We start from the raw sequence: 14,274 nt of genomic DNA, 5'->3' as shown, positions 1-14,274 counted from the left end.
CAAGGCCAGCATATTTCACTGGAGAAGATAGGTTTAGTGGGTACAGTCAGATCAAGGCTAGGTGGCATTTATGCTGAAGGAAGACATCTGTACACCAGATTACTTAGCTTAGATGGCATACACCTTTGTTTTTAAATTCTTAGGATATCTGTGCTGGGTGGTATGTGTCCTTATCTCCTGCATCTGCACAAAGAAGGAATTGTATAAAAGTTTGTCTGATCTATTTGTCATTTGCTGGTACAGAAAAACGTAGTATGTTGGATGACAGTGCTATTAATAGTGTTAAGTTGTTTAAGCTTTAATGGAGTATGTGCTCAGGTGTCATAGCATGGAAGAATATCTCCATAAGCATCAAAAATTAGAAGTGCATTAAAACTGTTAATACCACTGTTACCAGGCAACACATTAAATCTTACTATAGGTTCTGTAAATGTGGAGTTACATGACTTCTTGCCAAAGTAAGAGTGAGAGTGTAACTCATTTGCAATAGCAATTTGAGAACAAATGGTATCCTCTAAGACTGGGTGGTTGTAGTACTTCAGAATTCTTCTAAAACCACTAATTTTTCTTTTTATCTTCTTCATAAGGAAACCATCTATTTAGAGCAGAACTCCTATTTGATTACGGAAATTTAGGGAAAATCTAAAGGGGACAGTGGCTTCAGGTCATTGTTGAAGTACAGTTGATATGGCTGCCCAGGGAAATTGAGATGATACATACTTAGACCTTGCAGTACATTTGCCTTAAATTTTATCTTAGTACAACTTCACTCATGGATTGCTTAAAACATTTGCAAATCTTTTTATTATTACTTTTATTATTATTTTAAATATCCTACAAATAATCTTGAATATGCTGAGATTTGGGCTACATTTTTTTTAAATTTGGCAAATGCATGCAGAAAAGTATGGTTTTAAGGTGTATGTACATTTCCCATGACTGTGGTGCAGCTAAATATGGGAATGCAAACGTACCTGGTTAGTGGATTGCAGCTGGATGTATGCTGTGTCTGAAAATATTTTCATAACAAACACGTACTTACAGTACTGAAATATAGTTACTAAAATCAAAACTCTCACCAGCTTATCAGAACACACAGGTTAGGAATACAAGAGAGAGTAATTTGGGGATCGTAGCCTTCCAAACAACATTTCTTAAAAGCGCAATTTATCATTTAGAAGGGCCTTCCATCACAAGGCTGTTTTGCCACAGAGGTAATGATCTTGTGTATTCTGAAAGGATACAAATGAATTGTTCCATAGTTGTTGTGGAAATAGCTCTTCACTTAGCTTGAAAGCAGGGACAATGAAGGCTAGAATAGTGTCAAATTGGAACGAATCCTATCTATCTAATATCAATCTATCTTCATGACAACAGATGCAAACTTTGCAATACTTCAGCTGGCATACAATGAATATGTTATATTGCTATGCTAAGAAGCTTCCTCTATGTTTTGGTGAATTGCAAGACACTACTGAGGGCATGGGAGCTGTTTGTTCCTTTCTGTCTAACTAGGAATTAGTGTAAAACAGCATATGATTAAAAACCTGTGCAATAGTAAGTTCAGCTTAGATTTGTATGAATATAGATTGCTTTTTTGAAAACTTTTTCCATTTTTAAATGGGTGATACTTAATGACATAACTGAAAACATTAGCCAAATCAAGCTTGTAATTTTAACATGAACGGCACAACATTAACTATGTTAGAATTTATCAAGTATGAAACGTGTTCTTCATTCCAAATTATGATAGTTTTTTCAAAGTAAGCAATCCATATTGTTAATGCAACAGGACCAGTTTTATCCCTCATGTACCACCCAACAGCAGCCTGTTGGATTTATGTCAAACCCTAATTTTAAATTGTGGGCTTTTTTATTCTTTGAAAAACAGTTTCATATTGCATTCTCTTTCCTGGAGATGGCTGTATAGTTTTGGAGCACTATACGATTTCACAAAAGGCTTGACAGCCAATGTCTGATCCTATTCCAGAGATTCATGCTTGCCAGCCTAATAAGAACATGAACAATTATTTTTCTTTTAATCACACTGGATTTCCCCAAGGAGCAAAGAAAAGAGTTACTTCATTGCCTGGCGTGTCAGGATTTTGTAATCCTCTACTGCTGCTATTTCTGTCCTGGTGTTCAAACTGAGTGGAAGAGCAAGACTTCAAAGCCTCGTCTGCAGTGCTATGTAGGGAGTATATGTCAGTGCATAAAAACCATATTCTAACATTCAGCAGGGTCTAGTAAATTACTCTTACTACAGTGCAAAGAAGAATCTAGCCAAAAAAAAAATTTTTTTTTTTCATTTTGCTTCATTAATTTATTGCATGCTTTTCCTGAACTCTAATCTCTAGGCTCAAAATATGTCACCACAAGGGCAAATTTGTAGAAGGTACTTATAACATACCATGCATATTTATATGAACTCAACAGCTAACAAAACAAAACAAAACTTTACAGTGTATTGATTAACTAATATTGGGTATGATTCAGTTATGTAGTAGAAGTTTTAAAAGCTTTCTGCAAAAAATAAATTCTGTGTCAGTGAAAGGTTGCTTCATGGTCTTTTTAGTTTGAGCTTTTGAACAAAACCCTCACTACAGTTCTTATGCACCATTGTAAGCATAGTTTTCTCAAGAAGAAACTAATTAACCACTTCATGGTAGAACTGTCAGCTTCAATGCATAGTTACACCTACTAGAGTGGTCTAACTATTCAGTACTAGTCCTAGCAACTATTTTCATGTTTATTTTCTATAGTGCATGTCCTCTCTTGTTTCCATAAGCAATTAATATTTTGCACTAAAAACTCAAATTGTGAAATAGTATAGGTTTTGCCCTGATCTTCCTGCATCATTTTAACTAAAATGACCATCTAGATTTTGTAGGGCTTGAAAAAAAGCTGTGTTTCACTTTAGAGAGAAACAGATTTATGCCTGCAGATATTAATGCAAGGCAACTCACATTAATATACTACTATGTTGCATTGCAATCTTTGATTTTAATACCTTTCACTTATGAATTTTGGCGTGCTTTAAAATACTGGCCGCTGGCACTTAACAAGTACTGAATGAGGTAAATAAGCATTATCCTTGTGTTACAGGTGGAGAAACTGAAACACAAAGGGAAGAAATGCTGCCCATGGTTATATGGCATGCCGATGGCAGAGGTAGGTCTACAACTCTGAAATTCTAACTACAGAATTAGAAGTAAAAGACTGTGTTGGTGAAAGTGACAGGTATTCACAGTATTTCAGTACTTATGCCTATGCTTCTAACAACAGAGGAAAAGATGCTCTGAGAATAGGCCCCCATAACCATACTGCTTATGGGTGTGCGGGTAAATTGCTGCTGCCTGTTTCAGCAGAGTAGTGGCTCACTGAGATTGATGGCTGTAGTTTATGGAAGAGCGGCTCTGTTTTGTTTGGAAAAAGTGCTGAGAAGAAAACCTTAGATCTCAAGTTTTGGCATGACTTGCCTCTGCAAAAGGAAATAAAGGTAAGATATGGGTGGTACCACATCATTTTCCATTTTTCTGCCATGCTTAAGCTCTCTTTGAGATGTTAAAAAATCCAGAATCCAAATATAATTATTGGAATTTGTGAAACTAGAATAATAAAGCATACTTTTTACCTCTAGACTAGGGAAGATTTCCTGCTGACACAAATAAAGCTTGAGGAGCTTCAAGGGTCCTAGGGGCTTTCTTGCTTTTGAGAGATGAGGTTTGATTAGAAGATCCAAAGTCCATTTGTTCACCCAGTAGTAATGATGATACACTGCCCAGTATACTAGTTTGTTTAGCTGCCATGGGGAAGAATTTTACTTGAGGTCATTCTCACACCACACTATAGAAGAAGAAAGCTCCTAATCTATTTGACAAATAACAGCTGGAACCGTGGCCTGAATCTGTTGGTATAGCTCCATAAAATTAAATCAAGTTATTCCAACATACACATGCCAGTACCTTGACCAGTAATAATAAAGTGGCTAGGTGGTAAAGAAATGTAAGAGTCATAGGACATTAAATTTAACTAGTTGTGCATCTGTTAATGGCAAACAGCAAAGAGGATACACTTTCATTGTATCTACTCTGTACCAAATATTAAGTTCAGAATAATGTGCATTTTTTCATTGTGTATTTCTTGGTCTAATTCTTCACTAGGAAGTCTTAACAAGGCTTTTTGATTATGTTCTCTTTCTCAGTCTCTTCTCAAATTGATTATAGTTAGCATGCCTAAATAACAGCTAATGAACAGCAGTTACAGGTAGATATAAAACTGTATATACTTCAAAGATTTTGTATAGGAAACATTGCAGCCAGAAGGCTTTTTTTTTTTTTTCATTTAGAATTATTTCAGAAATTCAATGTTTTCTGTCCCAAACAGTCCATTCTTCTATAAAGCCAATGCTGTTTTATTAAATGAAGCCCTACCTCTTAATATTCACAAAATATCATAACATCAAATAATGATCAGACCCCAAGACAGGTTTTAAACTATTAATGATCTGCCACCTGGTGGCCTGACTTGTTTGAGTTAATGCACTTCTAATTTACAGTGATGGTAATTCTGCTCAAATCAGTGTCTTTAATATGCTCCTTGTGGTTAATGATCTTGGTGTGGGAATACACTGGTGTACACTCTGGTCCACTTCTATCCCAGTCCTTAATGCTGTGATTCAGGCTAGACTTGTGTGATCTGTATGTGTGATCTGGAAAAACCCATAGCAAACTTCTTTTGCTGAAGGAGGAGAAAGTGTTCTAACCTAGCTGTGGGTGACATCTTCCTCTACCCACGTTCAGTTTAAATAAATAATGGTTCATGTTGCCTTTTTTTTTTTTTTTTTTTTTTGAGATGGCAAATGATTTCCTTCTTGCCAAAGTTGTTATGTATTATTCCTCTTTATAACTAAAAAGCATTGCAGTAAGTGTTAAATAATTGAGATTTGTTTATATTGCTGCCCTATCCTTTTCGGTGTCTCCTTATAGCCTGAAGACATGGCAGATTTACAGACTAGTTCAGTTCTGCATTTCTGTAAGGGGTTAAGGTACATTGCACCTGATCCAAAGCTATAATAATGTATTTTTCCAGGGTTACGTCTTATCCAAGACTGGAGTCATTTAAACTGGAAGGAAGGAGATCATTATGATTGAATGACTGTACTTTTAATTAAATATTTAGGGGGCATGGCTTGTATACTAGTGGCATGAATAGGTAGGTCAGGTGTAGCAGAACTGATGCACAGATCCTGATACTTTTCTTAGATATACATATTTTAGGCAACTAAAAGAAGGTAATGTGTGATTTCTCACTGCTCACACTTAAAAGATAAAAAAATAATCCCCAACCAAGAATCTTGTTTGTGTCATAAGATTTAAATACAGCAATAACAACAGAACTCAGCATTCATGGTGAATATTACATTATCCTTACAAAAATGCTTTGCAAATGTAGGTAAAGTCTTCTGGCCCACAGTAAATAAAAATATTACTACCATTAGAAATATGGATATACAGTGTAGTAACAGGATATTGTGTTTTGCATGTTGTGGAAATCAAAAAGCACATGTATTTTCTTTTGACTCTGCTCCAAATTAATGTTATTCAGTCTTTTAGTACAAACCTGTCTGGTGCTGTCTCTAAGTATAACTGTGAATTGTTGGTATGTAACTGTGTTTGTAAAAACCAGATAGGTGATGGAAATAGTATGTATATGACACAAATAAAAAATAACAAGCAAATGTCAATGCTTAAAATTTGGATATTTCACAGAGAGAAGCAAGCACCAAGGTTAGTTGTTTGGAAAGGTAGGGAAGGAAGACAGGAAAACTGCAGAGAAATCCATGAAATAATTTCCAATTAAATACACAGTTAAAATGGATAACCAAATACAGTTTGTGAATGGAAAAAATGTAGAAAATTATGTCATCATTTCTGCCTATTACAATTTACTTAGCTATGTGACAAATTCACACCAAAATGGAAAGATACTTTATGATATGCATGTGATTATGTCATTACAGATATCATTGCCCTAGAAATTTGCATTATCATGGCTCTCAAAATGGGTATGCAACCAGTATGCTATCACCAAAGAAGTGTTTTCCATTCCTCATACTGGTACTTTCTCTCCTTCAAAGAAGAAAGATTAATATACGAAACTGTGAAAATCAGTACTACGTCCCCATGCAAATTCCTTTGGAATTAGGACTTGGACACACAATTTCACAAACTGGCAACTTGAATCTGATAAAGCTACCTGAAGTTTCTTCTCCTGGCCTCCTGGAATTTTGTTGGCATGGAGAAATAGCAAATGAGATAGGGAGGAATGATAGGAATCAACTGCACCAATTTTATCTTTCAAGAAAGAAGAAAAAGGGAAGAGATGCAGATAGAACATACTACACTCTGACACTCTGTTGTCACAATGACTTCTCAACTTTTCCTGTAGGGTGTTGTAAGCACTTTTACCCGAATGCCATGCTATTTTACATGGAGGGGACTGCCATCAGTTACCACAGCAGTGTATTACAGCCAAATGTGAGTATTGGGAAACGTCTTTCTTGACAATCTCCTTTATAATTCAGTTTTCTTTCTTTGGGAGAGATATCTATGTGGCAGTTTCCAACAAATCATTTTTGCAAATCTAGATAAAAATGATAAAGTAATTTTTTTTAGCAGAATCATCATGTAGTCTCAGTAAATTACTCAGACTGTCTCTTAAGAGTCGGTCTTCTCTTCTACTGACATCTCATTCTTTATATGCCAGAAAAATTTTGTACTGGTTTTCTCAACAGTGTCTAGTTATCCTTTATTTTCTGCCTTACCCTTTCCTATCATGGGTATGTCTCCTCTTCATTTTATTGTCACTTCAGACTTCTCACTGTCGGATATATTATTCCTCCCCTTGATCTTTTTTCATAAGCTTGGCTAGTCTTTGCAAATTGTTGTTCATAAATGTTGACCCTTTTTTGTATTTATTTTTGGTTGTGAAATGCAAGCCTAGAGAAGTCATTAATTTCCCTTCATTTTCCCCCCACACTTTTCCTGCTTTGTTTCATTTAATTATTTCCCACGTTGTGAGGAATGTTTTAACAATTCCAATTCGTGTCCATAAATTCGTGTCCATAAATAAATAAGTCTGTAATAATGTAATAATTGCAATAATTCTGTTTGAATCCTGCCTGCCTCTGGGCCCTGCACTGGCAATTTAATTCTTGAACCACAGATGCAGTGTGCTCCGGTCTCCCCCTCATTCCAGTCAGTTTATCACGTCTTCAGAAAACACTCCTTAAATTTATGAACCTGTTTGCTTTTGTTATTCCTGACTTCTAGTTCTAACAGTTACAGTTTTTCTTTTCTGTCTTCTCTGTCGAGATTGATTTAACACTGCTATAGATGTTATGTAGATGACTGTGAATAGCTGGGAAAGAATGTTTTAATTGCTTGTGAATCGCCAACCTGTTTGGGAGTTTCAGAACAACTGATAATAACCGGTGACTGCTGGTGGCTGTTATGGGATCCTTGGTATCTGGCCAGGGGGGGCCAAGAGATTAAGAGGAAGAAAGAAGAAGCTGAAGGACGGTTGGGAGACAAGACCTGCGGAGAGTGTACAGAGAGTGTTCCATAAACTTGGAATAGTGCCGAGTAAGTACAAAGGGTGAGAGGAAGACTACGAGCCTTCAGCATGAAAGACCCCTAGAGACCCCCAGAGGAGACTGATGCGCATGCTCCAGTAGGAGGAACTGGACCCCGGAAGCTAATTATAATAATCTACTTTTTTAGAAGTAGTAATGAATATGTATTAGTCTAGGTGCATAAAAATCAGCTGCTTGATGTAACTGGTGTGTGCGTCCTGGTGGAGCGGAGACTCCCGGTGCACCCAGCGCTGTTTGCTTACCTCTATTCCTTTATATTCTTTTAATAAATCCTATTTTTTTATTTAATCCTAATTTGAATCCTGAGCCATTTATAACACACGTCATAGTAAAAATGACTTTGGGGAGGAAAATTACTTTCTGACACTTGAAGCACTTTTCCTATAGACCTAACTTTTTTTAACTGAGTATTAATATTCAGAATTAAGTCTGCAGTTAATGTGCTCAGATACGTTTCACTGAAAGGTAGTCAAAGTTATTATTTTGTTTGGTGAGCTGTTCGTTTGATTTGATGATTCTCGTTTACACTAACTCCTCTTTACAGGGGTCTGACAATATAAAGGAGATTTGCATTAATATTTCATCTGATGTCTTAATCGGCTGTTGATAAATATAAATATTTGACCCTGGAAGTCTTGGGTTGCATCATGTCAAAATCTTCCTGTTTCTAGGATTTTGTTGTTCAGCTTCATGGGATTTTTAGTTAATGATCTCAGTGTGGAAATTCTTCTTCTGCAGCATGTATGAAATAAATGATACTGTTCTCATTTGGACTCTGCATCCCTGAGATTTTAAACTATTCATACTAGCTGTGTTACTCATTAAGGACTTTTAATGTCAGCAGTATCCTGAAATTTCTGTAGTGTTTTAATTTTTTGATTACAGTTTATTATTACTTCTGCTCAGTCTAGCCATTTTTTTCCTCCAAACTTTTGCTCATTTCTTTTGAAATCAAGCTGAAACTTCTTTGTATAATGGCCACATTTTGTATTCTGGCAGGTATCTATTTATAATGACTAAATTAAAAAAATATATAGGTATGACAATAACTATGAAACCATAAAGAATCATTCTTTTATGTACATATTTTAAAAGTTCCACATACATTATCGGCTGAGGGCACTGGGCCTGTTCAGCCTGGAGAAGAGGAGGCTGAGGGGAGACCTCATCGCAGTCTACAACTTCCTCGTAAGGGGGTGTCGAGAGGCAGGAGACCTTTTCTCCATTAACACCAGTGACAGGACCCACGGGAACGGGGTTAAGCTGAGGCAGGGGAAGTTTAGGCTTGACATCAGGAGGGGGTTCTTCACAGAGAGGGTGGTTGCACACTGGAACAGGCTCCCCAGGGAAGTGGTCACTGCACCGAGCCTGACTGAATTTAAGAAGAGATTGGACTGTGCACTTAGTCACATGGTCTGAACTTTTGGGTAGACCTGTGCGGTGTCAAGAGTTGGACTTGATGATCCTTAAGGGTCCCTTCCAACTCAGGATATTCTATGATTCTATGATTCTATGATTATCTTGAGATGTTTTCCACAGTAAGTTTTACACTGAAATAAAATCTCATTTGCATTTAAAATACATCTAGAGGAACAATCAATAAGAGTAAAATTCCAGCTGTGCAGCGACTTACATTATTTCCTCAGTGAAGCTAATGCTTTATAGTGGTGTCGTGGTTCCACTCGAGTGGGCAGCCGAGCTCCACCACAGCCACTCTCTCACTCCCCCTCCTCAAAGAGGAATGGGGAGAAAATATGTGAAAAGGGCTCAAGGGTTGAGATAAGGATGAGAAAATCACGCAGTAATTATTGTAACGGGCAAAACAGACTCAGCATAAGGAGATAGTAAGATTTATTGCTCATTACTAACAAGCTAGAGAAGTGAGAAACAAAGGAAAGAAACCAAAAGCACCTTCCCCCCCCATCCACCCTCTTCCACCTCCTCCCCCCGAGCGGCGCAGGGGAACGGGGGAATGGGGGTTATGGTCAGTCTACAGCACTTCTTCTCTGCCGCTCCTTCTCAGTCACTCTCGTCCCCTGTGCTGTGGGGTCCCACCTACGTGATGCAGTCCTTGATGAACTGATCCGGCGTGGGCTTCCCACAGGCAGCAGCTCTTCCAGAACTGCTCCAGATATGGGTCCGTATCACGGGCTCCATCCCTCAGGAGCAAACTGCTCCAACCTGGGTCCCCCACGGGCAGCAGCTCCTGCCAGGTCACCTGCTCCTGCGTGGGCTCCTCTCCACGGGCTACAGGTCCGGCCTGGAATCTGCTCCGGCAGGGGTCTTCCACAGGCGGCAGCCTCCGTCGGTGCAGGGCCACCTGCTCCACCGTGGTCTCCTCCACGGGCTGCAGCGTGGAACCCTGTTCCACCGTGGTACTCCATGGGCTGCAGGGGGACATCCTGCTTCACCATGGGCCTCACCACAGGCCGCAGGGGACTTCTGCTCCATGCCTGAAGCACCTCTCCCCCTCCTTGGCGCCTGCAAGGCCGTTCCTCACTCCTCTCACTCTCCCAGCTGCTGTGTGGTGCAGCGTTTTTTCCCCTGTCTTAAATATGCTCTCACAGAGGCACAAAACAACATCGCTTATTGGCTCGGCTCTGGTCAGCAGTGGGGCCCTTACCAAACATGGGGCAGCTTCTAGATCCTTCTCACAGAAACCACCCCTATGGCTCCCTGCTACCAAAACCTTGCCATGTAAACCCACTACAAGTGGCAGTAACATACAACTATATTTTGTGGTGATCAGAGACTACAGTTTGTGCCACCTTTTTATTTTTCATTTTTAACAAAATCCTTTGTTAACACTGACAATCTTAACTCAGATTCAGGGTAGCTATATGCCTGCTATTTTTATGGATTGATCAAATTCAAATCAAAAAATGTCACATATTCATGAATGGGAAAACAATAATTTTGAGGATTACTAACATATTGCACATTCATGTGGACCCATGAAAAAGTCTTTCCCCTTTCTTTTATTGGGAATCTGTTAGGGTATTAGGCACAATACCCCCCACCCTCCTTAGGAGATCAGAATTTAATACTGCATTGTCCATGGTGTCCATGAGTTGCTGGCATCTGAACACATGTTGTGTGCATTCATTTCAGATTTTTTTCATTTCTTCTGTACCAGACCCATGGAAATTAGAAACCCAGTCTAAAGAAGCTTTGTAGGTGTTATATTTTCTCTCTTCCACATAAAAGAACACTTGAGATCATATCCTCAGGGATATGCCAATTGATTAAAATCTATACTCTTCTCAGAAATCTCAGAAATTCCAGTAAACTTATTCTGCCACTGGGTGTATATTTAATATCTGGCAAATTAGGCAGGGACTTGTCCTTTTTTAAATAAGGTGTAAACACTGAAAGATACCTTCTGAATCAGGAGGAGATGGGGAGGAATTTGTGATCTAAGCTGGCTTCTTTTATCTAATTACAGATTGTATAAAATCTATGGATTTTGTTTAGCTGGTGGGTAATGATTCAACAGTTAATTATACAGAATTTAATGAAGAATGACCTTAGAACCCGTAGATTAATATACCCTTATTTCCTTTTAAATGTTTTTGAAGGCATGAAACTAATTTGCTTATAAAAATATTTTAAAAACCTTACTCTAATTTTTGAGCACATAGCTGCGAATTCTGAAGTTAGTTCGAGCCCAATTTGATTCAGTAAAGTTTCATTGTGAAACTCAGTGAAGACCTAAACTCTTCTAGCTGATTAAATTTCTCCCACCGTTTTAGCAGGGAGAGTTCATGCGATCCCCTACTATCACATGTGTACATCAAGTGCTAGAATCACTGAGTTTCATTTTCCAGTGATGCTCTTACCTGAAAGTTGTACACGTCTTTCTTTAGGGTTAGCAGTGTAGTTAGTTATAGCACCTTTGGCTGTGGAAGTAATGTTGTTGAAGCACCACACATTGTGTGTGACCATTTGCAAGGATGTTTAACATGTCTATGGGCGTGTGGTGCATTTGAACAAAAACAAATGTGAAAAGAAATGTTGATTTCCCCTGATATTCTGTGATATCAAAAGTCTGACTGTCTTTGTTTCCTTCTTCCCAAAATTCAGCATGTTCTGAATGCATCAAGACAAGCTGGAGTTAGTGTCTCACAAGCAAGCTGATAGTGTTTATTTAGCTGTGGTGGGACACACATCCATTGTCCTCAACGGATACAAACCCAAGACTGTCAGGGATGCACAGCTGTATGCAGTGCTGTCACACCATCTTATACATTCAGCAGGATGCTTCAGCACACACTTAACTTCAAGTCTGTAATAAAACTGTATTTAAGGGTATGTATAAGAACATGATTTTCAAAAGCAGCCCAAATTAACCTAATTTTTGAAAACTATGGAAATTTGGCCACCAATGTTAATACAAACTCTAAGGTCTCAGTGCTATCTGTACAGTTTCTCAGTAAAAAGGAATTTGAGCATACAGTTAAATTGTTTGCTGAAATGAATATATTTTGTTATGATTACTGTTGCTATTTATAATGCTGTAGCAGATTAACTGAGAGGAGGCCCCAGAGCAGATGATTCATGCGGCCTACATGTTCAAGACCAGTTGTTTGGATCTTATGAATCTTTCACTTTTACAGAATCATTCTGATGAAAATACATAAATGTTAATGACAGTCATAAAGAAAATATCCCAAAGTGCTGTGCCATAAATAGTTGCCAGTGCATTTGGACAGCTGAGGGTCAATAGGCCAACCCCATATTTGACAATGTGTGTTACAACATCTGATGACACTTAACTGTTCTTTTGCTGGGTCAGGAAACCTGTTCAAAGTTTTATTTCCTTCAAGTGTTGAGTGTCATATATTGGAACTCTGGAGAATATGTCCCTGTATGATTCTGTGTTCCTTATATCCATATGTAGCAACAATATGTAAGCAATCCTGTAAGCAATAGTATAAGAAATAATGGTCATAAACCATGCTATAGTTTAAACAAAGTAGAAAATTCTTTGGCTAAGTCATCTCTGCAATGAAATCAAATGTTAAGGGCTGTTACATTGTGATCTTTGGATGCTTTTGCAATGTAAATAACGTGAGGAAAAACAAGGATATATTTCTATATTGTAGGAATCTGTTGCTGGGTTTTGCATACATCTGGCTGTACTCAGAATACCCAGAGGAAGGTGGCTAACTTGACAGGCTAGGGAGAGCAATTAACGTTTAAGGACAGCCTAAGGTGAATCAAGGTGAATCGCCTTGTGAAGTTCATCTACCTGGGGTGATGACCAAGAGGGCACTACTCCTCTTATCTGAAGGAGAAAGGGGAAAACACAGAAAGTTTATAATGGGTAGGCGGGGGGTTGGGGGGGGTGAAGTGAGGGTGTGAGGGTGGGACAGCAAGGAAAGTTCCTTTGAACTGAAAACATCAAATGTATTGTTCCGACATCAAATGATTCTGAACCAGCAGTCTGGTAAAATTGGTGTGTTCCCCAGAGACTCAGCTTTGACCACTGTTGTAATGATGCTGACCTCCGCTGTAAACCAATTTGAGATGTACTGATGAAAAGTTGTGTACAACTGCTATGTATTGTTAAGTCTGAGAAAGAAAGGACCATGAGACTTAAATTTTACAGAAGATTTCGTTACATGAAAGAAAGGTGTATCCCCCCGCTTTTCAGTTTGCTATGTGCATGAAAATGTGTTTCATTATGAGCCTCTGTCACTTTGTGAGTCTCATTTGAGCCTTGGCAAGAAAACGCGGCATTGATGAGTAATAGCACAGACCATTAGCGAGTGACTAAATGAGTCTGCTGAGGGAGGTACAGTTGTTTACAGAATACTGCATCTGACAATACAGAAAATTAGAGGTTTACTTGGGAAGAGTAAGGCTGGCAGCTGGAAACTCCTTATGTACTGCCCACAAAACTGTCTCAAGTGGATGCATAGCTGGGGAAGGCAGAAAACCAGAAAGGCTTTATAGCCTTCTGCCATCTACCAGTACAAAGCAGTGAGTTTGTCTTCAGTTGAATAAGTTTTAGGATAGGTCCATAGCTTGTGTGAATCAGTCTAACTTCATTGACTTCAGCATTTTACTTCTTATAATCAAGTCCCAAAATAGTCTGATTTCCAGTTTTCTTATAGCAAAACTGTTGCCAGCTTTGGCAGGGTTTCTCTTGGTTTGCTGTGGTGTGAATCAGAGCTCACGTTTGGGAAGTAGACAAGTTCTATCAATTTTGTTTCCTAAGTCTATGGACAAAATGATGTTCAGTCACTACGTGTTTTGTCATCTTGGTTAAAATTCAACCTGACATAGTAGTAGTGTGGATTTACTGTTCCACTGCAATTTGATACAGTCTTTCACTTATCACCATGCCTGTTTTTAATTGCAGAAGTCAGGAATACACACAGTCAATATACCCTTTTTTAAGTTCAACTTAAAACTGAAACAAAAACTTTGGGGTTTTGGTAGTAATTTATATGGTTTTGAAGGATTGTAATGATAGAAAAATCATGCTTTCATTCCTAAACATAATCATTTTTTATTCCAGCAGTGGAAATATAAATAACATGAATAAATTTAATGATTTGCAGGATGTCAATATTCAGTGTGATCAACTCGAAAGGACCAGGTTTATCTGC

At 38.2% G+C, this 14,274-nt stretch overlaps 1 long non-coding RNA gene across 4 annotated transcripts in view; it reads left to right on the top strand.

Annotated features, from left to right (window-relative positions):
* Positions 1–14,274, top strand: part of LOC137865713 (uncharacterized) — a 185,188-nt gene that overhangs the window by 125,742 nt on the left and 45,172 nt on the right. For 2 of the 4 annotated variants that reach the window (XR_011102047.1, XR_011102044.1), the window contains 3 exons: positions 3,106–3,171; positions 6,023–6,539; positions 8,202–8,624. This is a non-coding gene — a long non-coding RNA (uncharacterized lncRNA). Of the gene's footprint in view, positions 1–3,105; positions 3,172–6,022; positions 6,540–8,201; positions 8,625–14,274 lie in introns of those variants that run through there. The other 2 variants (XR_011102046.1, XR_011102045.1) reach the window with 2 other exon arrangements.

The sequence above is a fragment of the Anas acuta genome, chromosome 16, assembly GCF_963932015.1.
Source record: "Anas acuta chromosome 16, bAnaAcu1.1, whole genome shotgun sequence".
Classification (NCBI taxonomy): domain Eukaryota; kingdom Metazoa; phylum Chordata; class Aves; order Anseriformes; family Anatidae; genus Anas; species Anas acuta.
Note: the sequence above shows the minus strand (reverse complement) of the source record. Positions and strands in the feature narration are given on the sequence as shown.